This window comes from Acomys minous (assembly GCF_964271855.1).
Source record: "Acomys minous genome assembly, chromosome: 10".
Classification (NCBI taxonomy): domain Eukaryota; kingdom Metazoa; phylum Chordata; class Mammalia; order Rodentia; family Muridae; genus Acomys; species Acomys minous.
Genome location: NC_140491.1, coordinates 63,434,034 through 63,439,318, shown reverse-complemented (window position 1 = coordinate 63,439,318; position 5,285 = coordinate 63,434,034). Strand labels below are relative to the sequence as shown.

The 5,285-nt window shown below is 56.1% G+C and overlaps 1 long non-coding RNA gene across 1 annotated transcript; it reads right to left on the bottom strand.

Annotated features, from left to right (window-relative positions):
- Window positions 1–845: 845 nt before the first annotated feature.
- LOC311606390 lies at window positions 846–3,866 on the bottom strand. The gene is made up of 3 exons (XR_014782328.1): window positions 3,466–3,866; window positions 2,661–2,743; window positions 846–1,266 (listed from the first exon to the last, which is right to left on the bottom strand). It is a non-coding gene; the product is annotated as an uncharacterized lncRNA (long non-coding RNA).
- Window positions 3,867–5,285: the final 1,419 nt, after the last annotated feature.

Genomic DNA, 5,285 nt, shown 5'->3' with positions numbered 1-5,285 from the left:
TGTAGCGAAGCAGATTCTTCTCTGGGGGAGTAGGAGGCCAGCTCTGTGACATCTCCAGAGATAGCTTATCCTCAAGGCCTGGCAGGACCTGAGCTGGTTGAGGGCCTGCTGGCTGGGTGACAGCGCTGGTAGAGTTGAGTCCCTGAGTCCCTCAGCCTTAGCCTGGGACTCACCAGGGCTACGGGACTGCCACCTGCTGTCTGAGCACAGCCCCCCTGTGTTAGCCGCATGGGGATGGGGCTTCGGGAGACCTAGTACCTCGGCTTCTCAGGCCTGCTGTTGCCTCATGTCACGGCCTTTTCCAGCAATGTTCCTTAAAGGGCTGTAAGTAGAAGAACGGCATCGTCCTAGACCACTGAGAAGCTGCTGAGTGGAATATTTTGGACTTTGTAGCATGAAAAAAGTAGGGCTTGTACGGAGTTATGGTCTAGCTCAGGCACTCCATGGAAAGGGTGAGTTTTAATTTAAGTGCAGCCCTGAGACAGGACCCTGCCTTTCACTCTGGGGTCTATGACGACCCCGGGAAACTGGCCCGCAGTTCTGAGAAAGGCAGGGGATACCTAGCAAGGAGTGGCTGGGTGCCATTCTTTGAGGCACGGTGTTTAGGCACCCCCTCCATAGCCCCACCTGGGATCTAGTCACTGGGGTCACACCATGCTCCCTGCTCCCCAGCGTGGGGCCAGGTGCTGTTTGAGTGCAGCCCGTCTCTGTCTCTCTAAGACCAAGGAGGGGAGGTAAAGTCAACAAAGAAGAGCAAATGAGCCATGTGTAGTGGCGCACACCTTTAATCCCAGTACTTGGGAGGCAGAGGACAGGAGGATCACTGTGAGTTCGAGGCCAGCCTGGTCTACAAAGTGAGTCTAGGACAACCAAGGCTACACAGAGAGACCCTGTCTTGAAAAACCAAAAAAGAAAAAAAAAGCCAAAAAAACCCCAACCAACCAACCAACCAAACAAACAAAAAAAAAACCAACCCCAAAAAACAAAAAAAGAAGAGCAAATGAGGACAAGTGTCCTAGAAGACATGACAGCCCCCAAAACAGATACTCTAGCGTCTGTGAAGGTCTGGTACACCGAGGTGGAAGGGGGCTGGGAGCCGCCATGAACCTGGCCCACGTTCTCCATGACACGATGGCCAGCCTGTTCCTCTGTCACGGGTGTTTATTGTGTTGGGGGCAGATGAGGCTGAGTGAGGGGAGGCCTAGCTGGGACGTGGCGAGGGTCGAGCCGTCCACGGTCAGCCTGTTTCGATCGTTGTCATCTGGCCTAAGGGAGACATGGAAAGATCGGAAGCCGGGAAATGGGAGAGAAACTGGACCAGAGGGAGCTGCACAGACCCCAGCAGGAGCTAGTGGGGTGACGGGGTGCGGGAGGGGGAGCGGGTGGGAGGGAAGGTCAAGGGAGCAAAGGGTGGGGTCTCAGCCGATGGCCCCGCCTCCTCCATCTCTACCAGCCATACCCACAGTGTACTCAGGACTCTGCGACATACTCCTCTCTGGGGGTCGTGTTGGTTAGGGAGCTCAGGGTCCTCAGGACACGTTTGCATGACCTCTGACCTCCAAAGCCCCTTCCCTACTTAACCCAGGCCTGGCTTAGTACCTTCAGTTGGAGCAGGAATGTTGACCCCAGACCAGGGGACCCACTTTAGGCAACACTGTGTTCCGGCATGCCCGGTCACCCGTTTTCACGCATACCTGACTCGGGCAGCACTGGGAAGCAGAGACTTTGGTTCCACCCGTACCACAGCGTCTTGTCTGAAAGCCTGGACCTAATTTCACGTCTCATTTTCAATCCTTTCACAGTGTGTAGCCTAAGGTGTCTGTGTCAGGCTAGGAGGTGGATCTGTACACTAGACTCCCCCCCCACTTTCTCCAAGACCCCCTGTCTGGATGCCCCCTCCTAGCCCCCAGCTTTCCCCAGATTCATAATGAGATAGAAGCATTTTAGCTGACAACTGTGGCCCTTCCTCCTGCGCCCAGGACCCTCCGCCCCCCCCCCCCCCCGTCAGTCCCAGACTTCCCTCCCCCTCCGTGCCTGCTTTATCCCTAACAGGAGGACCTTCCCCCAGCCCTCTGCCCTAAAGGATTCTAGGATCCCACACATCGGTCCTCAGGGCTCGAGGCTACCTCCCAGCCATCTCTGCAGCCCAGTGCCCCATCTCACTATTCCAGGCCCCCCTGTACAAGTTTAGGGCAAGAAGGTGACATGGCCCTGAGGGATACCCAGTGTCAAGGCAAGCCCTCATCAGAATCCAGCTCCTTCCCCCCATCCCTGTGACAGGATGAGCTGAGCTGGAGGGAGGACCATCTGTTTCCCTTCACACTCGGGGCCGGGGGTGGGGTGGTTGGGGAAGGACCCCTCTTCCCACTAAGGGAATGATGCTTCCTCACCCAGCATGACCCCTATGCAGACCCATCTTCCATCTAGGGCCTTGCTGAGCAGCGTAGCCCAGAATATCCCCTGGCCCTTAGTCCTTCTGTGGAGGATCGGGGCAACACTCTTGTAGTCCTCTGCCAGGTCTACCTTGTAATTTTCTGACTCTCATTGTTGGGGGGGCGGGGAGCAGGAAAGATGAGGGCTCAGCCAGTGGTAAGGGGGCTGCTGATCACAGCCATTCTGGGTATCGGGGCAGCTTGGGGCTTCAGACAAGGAGGACTCACCTTCCCAGGCTCTCCGGAGATGCTCCTGGCTTGGCTGACCCTCAGAGCCCGGGGTCTTGACCCAGTGTCCAAAGAACGGGATCCTGGGGAGAATGGAAAAGAACAGGTGGACTTTGAGGGGACCGCGGGGTGCATTAGGAAGAGGAGACTTTGTGCTTCTTCTAGAAGGGTCCTGTTCCTCGTGCTCTCCAAGACAGGTCATGCCTCACGGAAGCCTGGACTTCGCAGCTGCCATTGGTACATCACCTGAAGTCACTGTGGTACCTGGTCCTGCCCTTTGTCCCTATCTTATGCTTGGGCATCTTCCTGGATTCAACCCTTCATTGACCCCTGGCCCTCCTTGGTCCCATGCCCATTTCTCGAAACCACAGGTCCCAGGACAAGCAGGTACATGCATTTGGAAGATATCCCTGAACTTGCTCAAGGCAGATGTAGCCCCGACTACTCTCTGTGGATGTTTGTCGGGTCCTCCCACTTGCCTCTCGATGCTGGATTTTCCACAACCAGCTATCACAGTACCCTCATGTGGCAGGGGGCCTGGGAACTGGGTCTCACCTGAGTGGAACACACATAGTGGCAAACTTGTCCCTGAGCTTGAAGGTTGTCACCCATATCTGGAGTGGGACCCCATCCGCCCTCCTGAAGGTGTGGCCCATCAAGCCAAGGATGAACCACTTTCCCTGGAACTGTAGGACTAGCGACAGACAGAGCCAACCCTCTCCTACCCGAGACGCGGCACAGGGCCACGTCTGCTGAAATGGCAGAGACCTAGTGACTGACAAAGCCTTGGAGTCACCATATGCACCTGGAGGGTTCCGAAGGCTACCGGGAAGGTCGGTACCGGCCTGACCTTCCTGTTCCCTGCTCCTACCCGCGGGAACTAGGCCGGCTTGACCAGGGTTCACGGTTACCCCCTCCTTCCCCAGGCTGGGCAGCAGACAGATCTTGTGAAAAGGCAAGTTGGGGCCCGGAACCCTTCTTGGGTCTTGGGCTTGCATCTGCATCACCACCAGCAAGGTGATGCCTATCTGCAGGAGTTCCATGTGGCTGGAGGGACCTAATCCTGGACAGTGGAGTCCTGGGTAGCAGTGGTCTGAATACAGGGTTATTCAGAGCTGTTGGATTCAGCTTCTCACTGAGCTTGCTCTAGCCCTGTCCCAAGGCAGGCAGCTCCTGTCTCTACATCCAAAAGGGAAACGACTATGCTCTATTGACTCTCTCACACTCAAATGCAGGGCTCCATTCCCCAAGCCCCTCCCCATCCCTTCCTGCCCACGGCCATCTCCTATGCTCTCTGTGCCCCAAACTGTGTGAAAACTGGCCTGGAGCTCAAAACATCAATCTGGGCAGGATGACAGCCAAGACCTATCAGGGTCCACCGTGTGCACAGCATAAGTGGCCACCCCAGAGTACACCCATACACGTGTTGGTCGGTTGGGCACGGGCTCTGCATCCACTCCCACCCCCCGCCTTGGAGCAGATTGAGCTGTTCTTTGGGCTAGGCGAAGAGGGACAGAGTGTGCTGTGCCGGAGCTGGCCCAGGGCCACCTGCTCAGCCCCGTGGCCAATCTGGGCCATGGCCACTCTTGGGCTACTGCCTCCTCCTCCGCACCCTCCTCCTGTACCTTTTACTCCCTCCTGACCTCGGCCTTGGATATAGCCCTCAGCTGGCCCTGATGCCACCAGCCTCTGGCTGCGGTGATTACCTGAGGACCCTAGAAGTCTCCTCTTCTCTACTTGCTCTGAGAAGTGGTTGCTGGAACTCAGTGGCTCTGAAGCGTGCCCCTGGGGATGAGGAGTACCTTGGGAAACCCCGAGGACCAGCTTAGAGGCTTCCTAGATGCCTTGGTGGTCCAGTCCTCAGCACTCCGGTATGGAGGCCAGGAAGCCACACTGCATAACCAGGTTAAGAGGTGGCCACCCACACAGTAACCTGGAAAGAAGGTCCTGCGGGTGTCCCTCCTTCCCAGGCCAGGGATGGGCTCTGGATGCGGACTTCAGGGAGCATTCCTGTCTTAGCTCTCTGCTCCACTCTACCTACCTGTGATGTCATTGCCTACCTGGCACTGGGCATGGCCAAACTCTCCTGTGGCTCCCTCTCTCCCTCCCTCGCTCTGACATCTCTCATCCTCTCTCTTTGCTGCTGCTTCTTCTTCTTCTTCTTCTTCTTCTTCTTCTTCTTCTTCTTCTTCTTCTTCTTCTTAGTTTTTTGAGACAGGGTTGTCCTGGACTCACTTTGTAGACCAGGCTGGCCTCGAACTCACAGCGATCCGCCTGCCTCTGCCTCCCTGAGTGCTGGGACTAAAGGCGTGCGCCACCACCGCCTGGCCTTCTTCCCTCTTCTTATCCCATACCTCTCTCTTTCTTGTTTCTCTTCCTCTGTCTCTGCCTCTCTCTGTCTCTCTGGGGTACCCATCTCCCCTCTTCCTTCTCTCCCCATGCTCATTTAATAAATTTCTCCATATACTATTTGTTGTCTGACATCTTATTTTTATTTTTATTTTGTTTTTTGTTTTCGAGACAGGGTTTCTCTGGGTTAGCCTTGGCTGTCCTGGACTCACTCTGTAGAGCAGGCTGGCCTCGAACTCACAGAGATCCGCCTGCCCCTGCCTCCCGAGTGCCTGG